Source organism: Stomoxys calcitrans, chromosome 1 (genome assembly GCF_963082655.1).
Source record: "Stomoxys calcitrans chromosome 1, idStoCalc2.1, whole genome shotgun sequence".
In the NCBI taxonomy this organism is placed as follows: domain Eukaryota; kingdom Metazoa; phylum Arthropoda; class Insecta; order Diptera; family Muscidae; genus Stomoxys; species Stomoxys calcitrans.
The window spans coordinates 249,050,499-249,067,037 of record NC_081552.1 but is presented as its reverse complement, the minus strand read 5'-3'; the positions used below and the strand labels follow the sequence as shown (position 1 = coordinate 249,067,037).

General features: G+C 33.9%; 1 protein-coding gene across 8 annotated transcripts in view; it reads right to left on the bottom strand.

Annotated features, from left to right (window-relative positions):
- LOC106094995 (calcium-binding protein E63-1) overlaps positions 1 to 16,539 on the bottom strand; it is a 272,836-nt gene that overhangs the window by 5,626 nt on the left and 250,671 nt on the right. The gene's annotated exons all lie outside the window — the stretch shown is intronic.

Below are 16,539 nucleotides of genomic sequence, written 5' to 3'. Positions count from 1 at the left end.
GAGCAAATCTTTTCTTTTATCCTTTTTTGCCTAAGAAGAGATGGCGGGAAAAGAACTCGACAAATGCGATCCATGGTGGAGGGTGTATAAGATTTGGCCCCGCCGAACTTAGCACGCTTTTACTTGTTTTTTTTTTAATAAGTTAATGTAAATGAGGCTCCTTATAGTCTACCCTCTAGCGCCGAAATTGATACATGCGAACTACTTATGTAACACACCAGTGAAAATGTGGTTACAACAGCAACAACAACAACTAGCATTCAAATAATGCATTCGGGCATAAACACCCCTTGTTCTCGTATAACACCTTATAATTTGTTATGGCTGGGCGCCTTCTTCTCTCCCCGCAAACAGAAAGATTATAAATCAAGGATACTAATAAACAAAACGAAACAAATCGAGACAACTAGGCAACAAAAAATAGCAAACAACATAATTAATGCCTTGGATTATTTTGTTTTTCATCCTTTTTGGGTAAGGCAAGCGAATTTCTTCCAACTCTTCAATCTTCCTTTGTTTTTGTTGTTAGGATAATTACGTGGCTAATTTCTGTATAGACGAAAAACATGCTCTATACAAATGCAGAAATGTTTATTGCTAAAGCGGACAAAAGATATTCATTTCGCACATACAAATTCAAAAAAATTACTTCGTTTGTGTGCATTGTATGTTAACACCCTAGGAATTCGCTTATTCCATGGGCTAGAAACAACAAGTAAAAACGTGTTAAGTTCGGCCGTGCCAAACTTTGAATACCCACCACCATGGTTATAACAATCTCACAATTATATATATATAAACTTTAATTCAGCCAGGCTGAATAAGGTTTTCCATAGGAAAACTTTAATTCAGCCAGGCTGAATAAGGTTTTCCATAGGAAAACTTTAATTCAGCCAGGCTGAATAAGGTTTTCCATAGGAAAACTTTAATTCAGCCAGGCTGAATAAGGTTTTCCATAGGAAAACTTTAATTCAGCCAGGCTGAATAAGGTTTTCCATAGGAAAACTTTAATTCAGCCAGGCTGAATAAGGTTTTCCATAGGAAAACTTTAATTCAGCCAGGCTGAATAAGGTTTTCCATAGGAAAACTTTAATTCAGCCAGGCTGAATAAGGTTTTCCATAGGAAAACTTTAATTCAGCCAGGCTGAATAAGGTTTTCTATAGGAAAACTTTAATTCAGCCAGGCTGAATAAGGTTTTCCATAGGAAAACTTTAATTCAGCCAGGCTGAATAAGGTTTTCCATAGGAAAACTTTAATTCAGCCAGGCTGAATAAGGTTTACCATAGGAAAACTTTAATTCAGCCAGGCTGAATAAGGTTTTCCATGGGAAAACTTTAATTCAGCCAGGCTGAATAAGGTTTTCCATAGGAAAACTTTAATTCAGCCAGGCTGAATAAGGTTTTCCATAGGAAAACTTTAATTCAGCCAGGCTGAATAAGGTTTTCCATAGGAAAACTTTAATTCAGCCAGGCTGAATAAGGTTTTCCATAGGAAAACTTTAATTCAGCCAGGCTGAATAAGGTTTTCCATAGGAAAACTTTAATTCAGCCAGGCTGAATAAGGTTTTCCATAGGAAAACTTTAATTCAGCCAGGCTGAATAAGGTTTTCCATGGGAAAACTTTAATTCAGCCAGGCTGAATAAGCCAGGTTTTCTTTATGGGGTCTTAGACGAATATTTCAAGGTGTTACAAACAGATTGACTAGATTAGTATACCCCCATCCTATGGTGGTGGGTAAAAAAAGTAAAAATTTTTCTTGTTTAGTCCTTTTACAAATAGGAAAACTAGAACAAAACCATGGCAGCCATGTACTTAGCTTTGGAAAAATTACGTTTTCCAATTTTTTTTTTTTGGTTTCTTTCCCAACCTTCTTTTTCTTCTCCCACCTTTTCATCGTTTAGGGAACTAAATTTTGCACGCGATATGGAAATGGCGCAAAGTACTTGGCAGTGTTAGGATGATGTGTTTGTATATGCTCTGGAATAGGTGTTTCAACGACAGAGAATGGGAGATTTGCGGGATGTGGGCGAGAATGGGAAGAAAGGTGGCATAAAAAGATTTAAGGCTTTGATTGTTGCGTTTAATGCTTTGATTTGTTGTTGGGTGCTGTTCTGTTTTGTTTTTTTTTTTGCCGTTTTGCCAAAAGCTACTTTCGTGGAAAGCACAACACTTGGCAGGCATTTCAAGCCTAGAAATTTGCAATTATAATTCCTGAATTATTTAGGTGTTTGCAAAAAGCGATAATTTTTTTTGGAGGGCGGTATTTTGCATATATTTTATATTGTGGGAGTTTGAATTTAAGTTTAAAATTGTAATTTAGCAGAATTAAGTTGCCAAGTGAAGAGACTTGCAAAGCTTTTGAGCACTAACAAATAGACGTTTTGAGAATAATTGACACCAATAACTTTGGTGACTTTGAAGATTATGTTGATTTGGTTTTGAATTACCATATTTATTCAATAAATTTAGCATATTTACACGTCTTGTTTCAAATTCTGATATAGTTCCTACGGCTGAAATGTTCACAGATTGTGTAAAATGGTTTGGAAGGAGTAAACGGCTAAATATTTTTTTGTGATATTGAGAGAGGGGCAGACCCTTCCCCTTTAAAGTACCGCTCAAAATTAAAAGTTAACCAATGGGACCAATATGGGGCTCAAATGATAGGTTATATGGAGTAGAATACGAAACATGTAACACAATATGGGGCCAGGTCTCAAGTGGGCCGTAACGCCCCCCCAAACCACCTAAACGGACATGTTAGTCGAAGGATATGTTAAAAGTCTACCGGCGGGAATAATATGGGACTACAATGAAAGGCCCATTTCCCTTTAGGACGCTTAGTTTAGGAGATACAGCCATTTTAAGTTTTGCAAGTGAAATTTCGACTTCTAATGGATTTTCAATGAAATTTTGAATTTTTTGATGGTGTCACGAATTAAGGCCCATTTCCCTCTAGGACGCTTAGTTTAGGAGATACAGCCATTTTAAGTTTTGCAAGTGAAATTTCGACTTCTAATGGATTTTCAATGAAATTTTTAATATTTTGATGGTGTCACGAATTAAGGCCCATTTCCCTCTAGGACGCTTAGTTTAGGAGATACAGCCATTTAAAGTTTTGCAAGTGAAATTTTGACTTCAAATGGATTTTCAATGAAATTTCGTCTTCTAGTGGATTTTCAATAAAATTTTTAATTTTTTTATTTTAAGTTTTGCAAGTGAAATTTCGACTTCTAATGGATTTTCAATGAAATTTTGAATTTTTTGATGGTGTCACGAATTAAGACCCATTTCAATCTAGGACGCTTAGTTTAGGAGATACAGCCATTTTAAGTTTTGCAAGTGAAATTTTGACTTCATTTTAAGTTTTGCAAGTGAAATTTCGACTTCTAATGGATTTTCAATGAAATTTTTAATATTTTGATGGTGTCGCGAATTAAGGCCCATTTCCCTCTAGGACGCTTAGTTTAGGAGATACAGCCATTTAAAGTTTTGCAAGTGAAATTTTGACTTCAAATGGATTTTCAATGAAATTTCGTCTTCTAGTGGATTTTCAATAAAATTTTGAATTTTTTGATGGTGTCACGAATTAAGGCCCATTTCCCTCTAGGACGCCTAGTTTAGGAGATACAGCCATTTTAAGTTTTGCAAGTGAAATTTCGACTTCTAATGGATTTTCAATGAAATTTTTAATTTTTTGATGGTGTCACGAATTAAGGCCCATTTCCCTCTAGGACGCTTAGATTAGGAGATACAGCCATTTTAAGTTTTGCAAGTGAAGTTTCGACTTCTAATGGATTTTCAATGAAATTTTGAATTTTTTGATGGTGTCACGAATTAAGGCCCATTTCCCTCTAGGACGCATAGTTTAGGAGATACAGCCATTTTAAGTTTTGCAAGTGAAATTTCGACTTCTAATGGATTTTCAATGAAATTTTGAATTTTTTGATGGTGTCACGAATTAAGGCCCATTTCCCTCTAGGACGCTTAGTTTAGGAGATACAGCCATTTTAAGTTTTGCAAGTGAAATTTCGACTTCTAATGGATTTTCAATGAAATTTTTAATTTTTTGATCGTGTCACGAATTAAGGCCCATTTCCCTCTAGGACGCATAGTTTAGGAGATACAGCCATTTTAAGTTTTGCAAGTGAAATTTCGACTTCTAATAGATTTTCAGTGAAATTTTTAATTTTTTGATGGTGTCACGAATTAAGGCCCATTTCCTTCTAGGACACTTTCTTTAGGAGATATAGGCATTTTAAGTTTTGCAAGTGAAATTTCGACTTCTAATGGATTTTCAATGAAATTTTGAATTTTTTGATGGTGTCACGAATTAAGGCCCATTTCCCTCTAGGACGCTTAGTTTAGGAGATACAGCCATTTTAAGTTTTGCAAGTGAAATTTCCATTTCTCATGGATTTTCAATGAAATTTTCAATTTTTGGATGGTGTCACGAATTAAGGCCCATTTCCCTCTAGGACGCTTAGTTTAGGAGATATAGCTATTTTAAGTTTTTTATCTGAAATTTGGGTTTCTAATGGATTTTCAATGATATATTTAATTTTTTGATGGTGTCATGAATTAAGGCCCATTTCCCTCTAGGACGCTTAGTTTAGGAGATATAGCCATTTTAAGTTTTTTATCTGAAATTTGGGTATCTAATGGATTTTCAATGAAATTTTTAATTTTTTGATGGTGTCATGAATTAAGGCCCATTTCCCTCTAGGACGCTTAGTTTAGGAGATACAGCCATTTTAAGTTTTGCAAGTGAAATTTCGATTTCTAATGGATTTTCAATAAAATTTTGAATTTTTTGATGGTGTCACGAATTAAGGCCCATTTAACTCTAGGATGCATAGTTTAGGAGATATAGCCATTTTAAGTTTTTTATCTGAAATTTGGGTTTCTAATGGATTTTCAATGGTATTTTTAATTTTTTGATGGTATCACGAATTAAGGCCCATTTCCCTCTAGGACGCTTAGTTTAGGAGATACAGCCATTTTAAGTTTAGCAAGTGAAATTTCGACTTCTAATGGATTTTCAATGAAATTTTTAATTTTTTGATGGTGTCACGCAAGTGAAATTTTGACTTCAAATGGATTTTCAATGAAATTTCGTCTTCTAGTGGATTTTCAATGAAATTTTTAATTTTTTGATGGTGTCACGAATTAAGGCCCATTTCCCTCTAGCACGCTTAGTTTAGGAGATACAGCCATTTTAAGTTTTCCAACTGAAATTTTGACTTCAAATAGATTTTCAAAGAAATATTTAATTTTTTGATGGTGTTACGAATTAAGGCCCATTTCCCTTTAGGACGCTTAGTTTAGGAGATACAGCCATTTTAAGTTTTGCAAGTGAAATTTCGACTTCTAATGGATTTTCAATGAAATTTTGAATTTTTTGATGGTGTCACGAATTAAGGCCCATTTCCCTCTAGGACGCTTAGTTTAGGAGATACAGCCATTTTAAGTTTTGCAAGTGAAATTTCGACTTCTAATGGATTTTCAATGAAATTTTTAATATTTTGATGGTGTCACGAATTAAGGCCCATTTCCCTCTAGGACGCTTAGTTTAGGAGATACAGCCATTTAAAGTTTTGCAAGTGAAATTTTGACTTCAAATGGATTTTCAATGAAATTTCGTCTTCTAGTGGATTTTCAATAAAATTTTTAATTTTTTTATTTTAAGTTTTGCAAGTGAAATTTCGACTTCTAATGGATTTTCAATGAAATTTTGAATTTTTTGATGGTGTCACGAATTAAGGCCCATTTCCCTCTAGGACGCTTAGTTTAGGAGATACAGCCATTTTAAGTTTTGCAAGTGAAATTTTGACTTCATTTTAAGTTTTGCAAGTGAAATTTCGACTTCTAATGGATTTTCAATGAAATTTTTAATATTTTGATGGTGTCGCGAATTAAGGCCCATTTCCCTCTAGGACGCTTAGTTTAAAATTTTGAATTTTTTGATGGTGTCACGAATTAAGGCCCATTTCCCTCTAGGACGCCTAGTTTAGGAGATACAGCCATTTTAAGTTTTGCAAGTGAAATTTCGACTTCTAATGGATTTTCAATGAAATTTTAAATTTTTTGATGATGTCACGAATTAAGGCCCAGTTCCCTCTAGGACGCTTAGTTTAGGAGATACAGCCATTTTAAGTTTTGCAAGTGAAGTTTCGACTTCTAATGGATTTTCAATGAAATTTTTAATTTTTTGATGATGTCACGAATTAAGGCCCATTTCCCTCTAGGACGCTTAGTTTAGGAGATACAGCCATTTTAAATTTTGCAAATGAAATTTTAACTTCTAATGGATTTTCAATGAAATTTTTAATTTTTTGATGATGTCACGAATTAAGGCCCATTTCCCTCTAGGACGCTTAGTTTAGGAGATACAGCCATTTTAAATTTTGCAAATGAAATTTTGACTTCTAATGGATTTTCAATGAAATTTTGAATTTTTTGATGGTGTCACGAATTAAGGCCCATTTCCCTCTAGGACGCTTAGTTTAGGAGATACAGCCATTTTAAGTTTTGCAAGTGAAATTTCGACTTCTAATGGATTTTCAATGAAATTTTTAATTTTTTGATGATGTCACGAATTAAGGCCCATTTCCCTCTAGGACGCTTAGTTTAGGAGATACAGCCATTTTAAGTTTTGCAAGTGAAATTTTGACTTCAAATGGATTTTCAATGAAATTTTAAATTTTTGATGATGTCACGAATTAAGGCCCATTTCCCTCTAGGACGCTTAGTTTAGGAGATACAGCCATTTTAAATTTTGCAAATGAAATTTTGACTTCAAATGGATTTTCAATGAAATTTTAAATTTTTTGATGATGTCACGAATTAAGGCCCAGTTCCCTCTAGGACGCTTAGTTTAGGAGATACAGCCATTTTAAATTTTGCAAATGAAATTTTGACTTCTAATGGATTTTCAATGAAATTTTGAATTTTTTGATGGTGTCACGAATTAAGGCCCATTTCCCTCTAGGACGCTTAGTTTAGGAGATACAGCCATTTTAAGTTTTGCAAGTGAAATTTCGACTTCTAATGGATTTTCAATGAAATTTTTAATTTTTTGATGATGTCACGAATTAAGGCCCATTTCCCTCTAGGACGCTTAGTTTAGGAGATACAGCCATTTTAAGTTTTGCAAGTGAAATTTTGACTTCAAATGGATTTTCAATGAAATTTTAAATTTTTGATGATGTCACGAATTAAGGCCCATTTCCCTCTAGGACGCTTAGTTTAGGAGATACAGCCATTTTAAGTTTTGCAAGTGAATTTTCGACTTCAAATGGATTTTCAATGAATTTTTTAATTTTTTGATGGTGCCACAAATTAAGGCCCATTTCGCTCTAGGGCGCTTAGTTTAGGAGATACAGCCATTTTAAGTTTTGCAAGTGAAATTTTGACTTCTAATGGATTTTCAATGAAATTTTTGATGATGTCACGAATTAAGGCCCATTTCCCTCTAGGACGCTTAGTTTAGGAGATACAGCCATTTTAAGTTTTGCAAGTGAAATTTCGATTTCTAATGGACTTTCACTGAAATTTTTAATTTTTGGTGGTGTCACGAATTAAGGCCCATTTCCCTCTAGCACGCTTAGTTTAGGAGATACAGCCATTTTAAGTTTTGCAAGTGAAATTTTGACCTCTAATGGATTTTCAATGAAATTTTTAATTTTTTGATGGTGTCACGAATTAAGGCCCATTTCCCTCTAGGACGCTTAGTTTAGGAGATACAGCCATTTTAAGTTTTGCAAGTGAAATTTCGATTTCTAATGGATTTTCAATAACATTTTGAATTTTTTGATGGTGTCACGAATTTAGGCACATTTCCCTCTAGGACGCTTAGTTTAGGAGATACAGCCATTTTCAGTTTTGCAGGTGAAATTTTAATTTTTAATTTTTTGAAGGTGTCACGAATTAAGGCTAATTTCCCTCTAGGACGCTTAGTTTGGGAGATACAGTCATTTTAAGTTTTACAAGTGAAATTTTGAGTTTTATTTTTTTGAAGGTGTCACGAATTAAGGCCCATTTCCCTCTAGGACGCTTAGTTTAGGAGATACAGTCATTTTCAGTTTTGCAGGTGAATTTTCGATCTCTAATGGTTTTTCGATGAATTTTTTAATTTTTTGATGTTGTCACGAATTAAGGCCCATTTCCCTCTAGGACGCTTAGTTTAGGAGATATAGCCATTTTAAGTTTTTTATCTGAAATTTGGGTTTCAAATGAATTTTCAATGATATTTTTAATTTTTTGATGGTGTCATGAATTAAGGCCCATTTCCCTCTAGGACGCTTAGTTTAGGAGATACAGCCATTTTAAGTTTTCCAACTGAAATTTAAAATCCTAATGGATTTAAGGCCCATTTCGCTCTAGGACGCTTAGTTTAGGAGATACAGCCATTTTCAGTTTTGCAGGTGAATTTTCGATCTCTAATGGATTTTCGATGAATTTTTTAATTTTTTGATGTTGTCACGAATTAAGGCCCATTTCCCTCTTGGACGCTTAGTTTAGGAGATATAGCCATTTTAAGTTTTTTTATCTGAAATTTGGGTTTCAAATGGATTTTCAATGATATTTTTAATTTTTTGATGGTGTCATGAATTAAGGCCCATTTCCCTCTAGGACGCTTAGTTTAGGAGATACAGCCATTTTAAGTTTTCCAACTGAAATTTCCAATCCTAATGGATTTAAGGCCCATTTCGCTCTAGGACGCTTAGTTTAGGAGATACAGCCATTTTAAATTTTGCAAGTAAAATTTCCATTTCTAATGGATTATCGATGAAGTTTTTAATTTTTTGATGGTGTCACGAATTAAGGCCCATTTCCCTCTAGGACGCTTTGTTTAGGAGATACAGCCATTTTAAGTTTTGCAAGTGAAATTTTGACTTCTAATGGATTTTCAATGAAATTTTGAATTTTTTGATGGTGTCACGAATTAAGGCCCATTTCCCTCTAGGACGCTTAGTTTAGGAGATACAGCCATTTTAAGTTTTGCAAGTGAAATTTTGACTTCTAATGGATTTTCAATGAAATTTTTAATTTTTTGATGATGTCACGAATTAAGGCCCATTTCCCTCTAGGACGCTTAGTTTAGGAGATACAGCCATTTTAAGTTTTGCAAGTGAAATTTCGACTTCTAATGGATTTTCAATGAAATTTTTAATTTTTTGATGGTGTCACGAATTAAGGCCCATTTCCCTCTAGGACGCTTAGTTTAGGAGATACAGCCATTTTAAGTTTTGCAAGTGAAATTTCGACTTCTAATGGATTTTCAAAGAAATTTTTAATTTTTTGATGGTGTCAAGAATTAAGGCCAATTTCCCTCTAGGACGCTTAGATTAGGAGATACAGCCATTTTAAGTTTTGCAAGTGAAATTTCGACTTCAAATGGATTTTCAATGAAATTTTTAATTTTTTGATGATATCACGAATTAAGGCCCATTTCCCTCTAGGACGCTTAGTTTAGGAGATACAGCCATTTGAAGTTTTGCAAATGAAATTTCGACTTCTAATGGATTTTCAATGAAATTTTTAATTTTTTGATGGTGTCACGAATTAAGGCCCATTTCCCTCTAGGACGCTTAGTTTAGGAGATACAGCCATTTTAAGTTTTGCAAGTGAAATTTCGACTTCTAATGGATTTTCAATGAAATTTTTAATTTTTTGATGGTGTCACGAATTAAGGCCCATTTCCCTCTAGGACGCTTAGTTTAGGAGATACAGCCATTTTAAGTTTTGCAAGTGAAATTTTGACTTCTAATGGTTTTTCAAAGAAATTTTTAATTTTTTGATGATGTCACGAATTAAGGCCCATTTCCCTCTAGGACGCTTAGTTTAGGAGATACAGCCATTTTAAGTTTTGCAAGTGAAATTTCGACTTTTAATGGATTTTCAATGAAATTTTAAATTTTTTGATGATGTCACGAATAAAGGCCCATTTCCCTCTAGGACGCTTAGTTTAGGAGATACAGCCATTTTAAGTTTTGCAAGTGAAATTTCGACTTCTAATGGATTTTCAATGAAATTTTTAATTTTTTGATGATGTCACGAATTAAGGCCCATTTCCCTCTAGGACGCTTAGTTTAGGAGATACAGCCATTTTAAGTTTTGCAAGTGAAATTTCGACTTTTAATGGATTTTCAATGAAATTTTAAATTTTTTGATGATGTCACGAATTAAGGCCCATTTCCCTCTAGGACGCTTAGTTTAGGAGATACAGCCATTTTGAGTTTTGCAAGTGAAATTTCGACTTCTAATGGATTTTCAATGAAATTTTTAATTTTTTGATGGTGTCACGAATTAAGGCCCATTTCCCTCTAGGACGCTTAGTTTAGGAGATACAGCCATTTTAAGTTTTGCAAGTGAAATTTCGACTTCTGATGGATTTTCAATGAAATTTTTAATTTTTTGATGGTGTTACGAATTAAGGCCCATTTCCCTCTAGGACGCTTAGTTTAGGTGATACAACCATTTTAAGTTTTGCAAGTGAAATTTCGATTTCTAAAGGGTTTTCAATGAAATTTTTAATTTTTTGATGGTGTCACGAATTAAGGCCCATTTCCTTTACGACGCATAGTTTGGGAGATACAGCCATTTTAAGTTTTTTATCTGAAATTTTGGGTTTCTAATGGATTTTCAATGATGTTTTTAATTTTTTGATGGTGTCATGAATTAAGGCCCATTTCCCTCTAGGACGCTAAGTTTAGGAGATACAGCCATTTTAAGTTTTTTATCTTAAATTTGGATTTCTAATGGATTTTCAATGAAATTTTAAATTTTTTGATGGTGTCACGAATTAAGGCCCATTTCCCTCAAGAACGCTTAGTTTAGGAGTTACAGCCATTTTAAGTTTTGCAAGTGAAATTTTGACTTCTGATGGATTTTCAATGAAAGTTTTAATTTTTGATGGTGTCACGAATTAAGGCCCATTTCCCTCTAGGACGCTTAGTTTAGAAGATACAGCCATTTTAAGTTTTGCAAGTGAAATTTCGACTTCTAATGGATTTTCAATGAAATTTTTAATTTTTTGATGGTGTCACGAATTAAGGCCCATTTCCCTCTAGGACGCTTAGTTTAGGAGATACAGCCATTTTAAGTTTTGCAAATAAAATTTCGACTTCTAATGGATTTTCAATGAAAGTTTTAATTTTTGATGGTGTCACGAATTAAGGCCCATTTCGCTCTAGGACGCTTAGTTTAGGAGATACAGCCATTTGAAGTTTTGCAGTGAAATTTCGACTTCTAATGCGTTTTCAATGAAATTTTTAATTTTTTGATGGTGTCACGAATTAAGGCCCATTTCCCTCTAGGACGCTTAGTTTAGGAGATACAGCCATCTTAAGTTTTGCAAGTAAAATTTCGACTTATAGTGGATTTTCAATGAAATTTTTAATTTTTTGATGGTGTCACGAATTAAGGCCCATTTCCCTCTAGGACGCTTAGTTTAGGAGATACAGCCATTTGAAGTTTTGCAGTGAAATTTCGACTTCTAATGCGTTTTCAATGAAATTTTTAATTTTTTGATGGTGTCACGAATTAAGCCCCATTTCGCTCTAGGACGCATAGTTTAGGAGATACAGCCATTTTAAGTTTTGCAAGTGAAATTTCGACTTCTAATGGATTTTCGAAGAAATTTTTAATTTTTTGATGGTGTCAAGAATTAAGGCCAATTTCCCTCTAGGACGCTTAGATTAGGAGATACAGCCATTTTAAGTTTTGCAGTGAAATTTCGACTTCTAATGCGTTTTCAATGAAATTTTTAATTTTTTGATGGTGTCACGAATTAAGCCCCATTTCGCTCTAGGACGCTTAGTTTAGGAGATACAGCCATTTTAAGTTTTGCAAGTGAAATTTCGACTTCTAATGGATTTTCAAAGAAATTTTTAATTTTTTGATGGTGTCAAGAATTAAGGCCAATTTCCCTCTAGGACGCTTAGATTAGGAGATACAGCCATTTGAAGTTTTGCAGTGAAATTTCGACTTCTAATGCGTTTTCAATGAAATTTTTAATTTTTTGATGGTGTCACGAATTAAGGCCCATTTCCCTCTAGGACGCTTAGTTTAGGAGATACAGCCATTTTAAGTTTTGCAAGTGAAATTTCGACTTCTAATGGATTTTCAAAGAAATTTTTAATTTTTTGATGGTGTCAAGAATTAAGGCCAATTTCCCTCTAGGACGCTTAGATTAGGAGATACAGCCATTTTAAGTTTTGCAAGTGAAATTTCGACTTCAAATGGATTTTCAATGAAATTTTTAATTTTTTGACGATATCACGAATAAAGGCCCATTTCCCTCTAGGACGCTTAGTTTAGGAGATACAGCCATTTTAAGTTTTGCAAGTGAAATTTCGACTTCTAATGGATTTTCATTGAAATTTTTAATTTTTTGATGATGTCACGAATTAAGGCCCATTTCCCTCTAGGACGCTTAGATTAGGAGATACAGCCATTTTAAGTTTTGCAAGTGAAATTTCGACTTCAAATGGATTTTCAATGAAATTTTTAATTTTTTGATGGTGTCACGAATTAAGGCCCATTTCCCTCTAGGACGCTTAGTTTAGGAGATACAGCCATTTTAAGTATTGCAAGTGAAATTTCGACTTCTGATGGATTTTCAATGAAATTTTTAATTTTTTGATGGTGTCACGAATTAAGGCCCATTTCCCTCTAGGACGCTTAGTTTAGGAGATACAGCCATTTTAAGTTTTGCAAGTGAAATTTTGACTTCTAATGGTTTTTCAATGAAATTTTTAATTTGTTGATGATGTCACGAATTAAGGCCCATTTCCCTCTAGGACGCTTAGTTTAGGAGATACAGCCATTTTAAGTTTTGCAAGTGAAATTTTGACTTCTAATGGTTTTTCAATGAAATTTTTAATTTTTTGATGATGTCACGAATTAAGGCCCATTTCCCTCTAGGACGCTTAGATTAGGAGATACAGCCATTTTAAGTTTTGCAAGTGAAATTTCGACTTTTAATGGATTTTCAATGAAATTTTAAATTTTTTGATGATGTCACGAATAAAGGCCCATTTCCCTCTAGGACGCTTAGTTTAGGAGATACAGCCATTTTAAGTTTTGCAAGTGAAATTTCGACTTCTAATGGATTTTCAATGAAATATGTGATTTTTTGATGGTGTCACGAATTAAGCCCCATTTCCCTCTAGGACGCTTAGTTTAGGAGATACAGCCATCTTAAGTTTTGCAAGTAAAATTTCGACTTATAGTGGATTTTCAATGAAATTTTTAATTTTTTGATGGTGTCACGAATTAAGGTCCATTTCCTTCTAGGACGCTTAGTTTAGGAGATACAGCCATTTGAAGTTTTGCAGTGAAATTTCGACTTCTAATGCGTTTTCAATGAAATTTTTAATTTTTTGATGGTGTCACGAATTAAGCCCCATTTCGCTCTAGGACGCATAGTTTAGGAGATACAGCCATTTTAAGTTTTGCAAGTGAAATTTCGACTTCTAATGGATTTTCAATGAAATTTTTAATTTTTTGATGGTGTCACGAATTAAGGCCCATTTCCCTCTAGGACGCTTAGTTTAGGAGATACAGCCATTTTAAGTTTTGCAAGTGAAATTTCGACTTCTAATGGATTTTCAATGAATTTTTTGATGGTGTCACGAATTAAGGCCCATTTCCCTCTAGGACGCTTAGTTTAGGAGATACAGCCATTTTAAGTTTTCCAAGTGAAATTTCGACTTCTAATGGATTTTCAATGAAATTTTTAATTTTTGTTTGTGTCACGAATTAAGGCCCATTTCCCTCTAGGACGCTTAGTTTAGGAGATACAGCCATTTTAAGTTTTGCAAGTGAAATTTCGACTTCTAATGGACTTTCAATGAAATTTTGAATTTTTTGATGGTGTCACGAATTAAGGCCCATTTCCCTCTAGGACGCTTAGTTTAGGAGATACAGCCATTTTAAGTTTTGCAAGTGAAATTTCGACTTCTAATGGATTTTCAAAGATATTTTTAATTTTTTGATGGTGTCACGAATTAAGGCCCATTTCCCTCTAGGACGCTTAGTTTAGGAGAATTAAGGCCCATTTCCCTCTAGGACGCTTAGTTTAGGAGATACAGCCATTTTAAGTTTTGCAAGTAAAATTTTGGCTTCAAATGGATTTTCAATGAAATTTTTAATATTTTGATGGTGTCACGATTTAAGGCCCATTTCCCTCTAGGACGCTTAGTTTAGGAGATACAGCCATTTTAAGTTTTGCAAGTGAAATTTTGACTTCTAATGGATTTTCAATGAAATTTTAAAATTTTTGATGGTGTCACGAATTAAGGCCCATTTCCCTCTAGGACGCTTAGTTTAGGAGATACAGCCATTTTAAGTTTTGCAAATAAAATTTCGACTTCTAATGGATTTTCAATGAAAGTTTTAATTTTTGATGGTGTCACGAATTAAGGCCCATTTCGCTCTAGGACGCTTAGTTTAGGAGATACAGCCATTTGAAGTTTTGCAGTGAAATTTCGACTTCTAATGCGTTTTCAATGAAATTTTTAATTTTTTGATGGTGTCACGAATTAAGGCCCATTTCCCTCTAGGACGCTTAGTTTAGGAGATACAGCCATCTTAAGTTTTGCAAGTAAAATTTCGACTTATAGTGGATTTTCAATGAAATTTTTAATTTTTTGATGGTGTCACGAATTAAGGCCCATTTCCCTCTAGGACGCTTAGTTTAGGAGATACAGCCATTTGAAGTTTTGCAGTGAAATTTCGACTTCTAATGCGTTTTCAATGAAATTTTTAATTTTTTGATGGTGTCACGAATTAAGCCCCATTTCGCTCTAGGACGCATAGTTTAGGAGATACAGCCATTTTAAGTTTTGCAAGTGAAATTTCGACTTCTAATGGATTTTCGAAGAAATTTTTAATTTTTTGATGGTGTCACGAATTAAGGCCCATTTCCCTCTAGGACGCTTAGTTTAGGAGATACAGCCATTTTAAGTTTTGCAAGTGAAATTTCGACTTCTAATGGATTTTCAAAGAATTTTTTAATTTTTTGAATTAAGGCCCATTTCCCTCTAGGACGCTTAGATTAGGAGATACAGCCATTTTAAGTTTTGCAAGTGAAATTTCGACTTTTAATGGATTTTCAATGAAATTTTTAATTTTTTGATGGTGTCACGAATTAAGGCCCATTTCCCTCTAAGACGCTTAGTTTAGGAGATACAGCCATTTTAAGTTTTGCAAGTGAAATTTCGACTTCTAAAGGATTTTCAATGAAATTTTAAAATTTTTGATGGTGTCACGAATTAAGGTCCATTTCCCTCTAGGACGCTTAGTTTAGGAGATACAGCCATTTTAAGTTTTGCAAGTGAAATTTTGACTTCAAATGGATTTTCAATGAAATTTTTAATTTTTTGATGGTGTCACGAATTAAGGCCCATTTCGCTCAAGGACGCTTAGTTTAGGAGATACAGCCATTTGAAGTTTTGCAGTGAAATTTCGACTTCTAATGCGTTTTCAATGAAATTTTTAATTTTTTGATGGTGTCACGAATTAAGCCCCATTTCGCTCTAGGACGCATAGTTTAGGAGATACAGCCATTTTAAGTTTTGCAAGTGAAATTTCGACTTCTAATGGATTTTCAATGAAATTTTTAATTTTTTGATGGTGTCACGAATTAAGGCCCATTTCCCTCTAGGACGCTTAGTTTAGGAGATACAGCCATTTTAAGTTTTGCAAGTGAAATTTCGACTTCTAATGGATTTTCAATGAAATATGTGTTTTTTTGATGGTGTCACGAATTAAGCCCCATTTCCCTCTAGGACGCTTAGTTTAGGAGATACAGCCATTTGAAGTTTTGCAAGTGAAATTTTGACTTCTGATGGATTTTCAATGAAATTTTTAATTTCGATACAGCCATTTTAAGTTTTCCAAGTGAAATTTCGACTTCTAATGGATTTTCAATGAAATTTTTAATTTTTGTTTGTGTCACGAATTAAGGCCCATTTCCCTCTAGGACGCTTAGTTTAGGAGATACAGCCATTTTAAGTTTTGCAAGTGAAATTTCGACTTCTAATGGACTTTCAATGAAATTTTGAATTTTTTGATGGTGTCACGAATTAAGGCCCATTTCCCTCTAGGACGCTTAGTTTAGGAGATACAGCCATTTTAAGTTTTGCAAGTGAAATTTCGACTTCTAATGGATTTTCAATGAATTTTTTGATGGTGTCACGAATTAAGGCCCATTTCCCTCTAGGACGCTTAGTTTAGGAGATACAGCCATTGTAAGTTTTGCAAGTGAAATTTTGACTTCAAATGGATTTTTAATTTTTTGATGGTGTCACGAATTAAGGCCCATTTCCCTCTAGGACGCTTAGTTTAGGAGATACAGCCATTTTAAGTTTTGCAAGTGAAATTTCGACTTCTATTGGGTTTTCAATGAAATTTTTTTTTGATGGTGTCACGAGTTAAGGCCCATTTCCCTCTAGGACGCTTAGTTTAGGAGATACAGCCATTTTAAGTTTTGCAAGTGAAATTTCGACTTCTATTGGGTTTTCAATGAA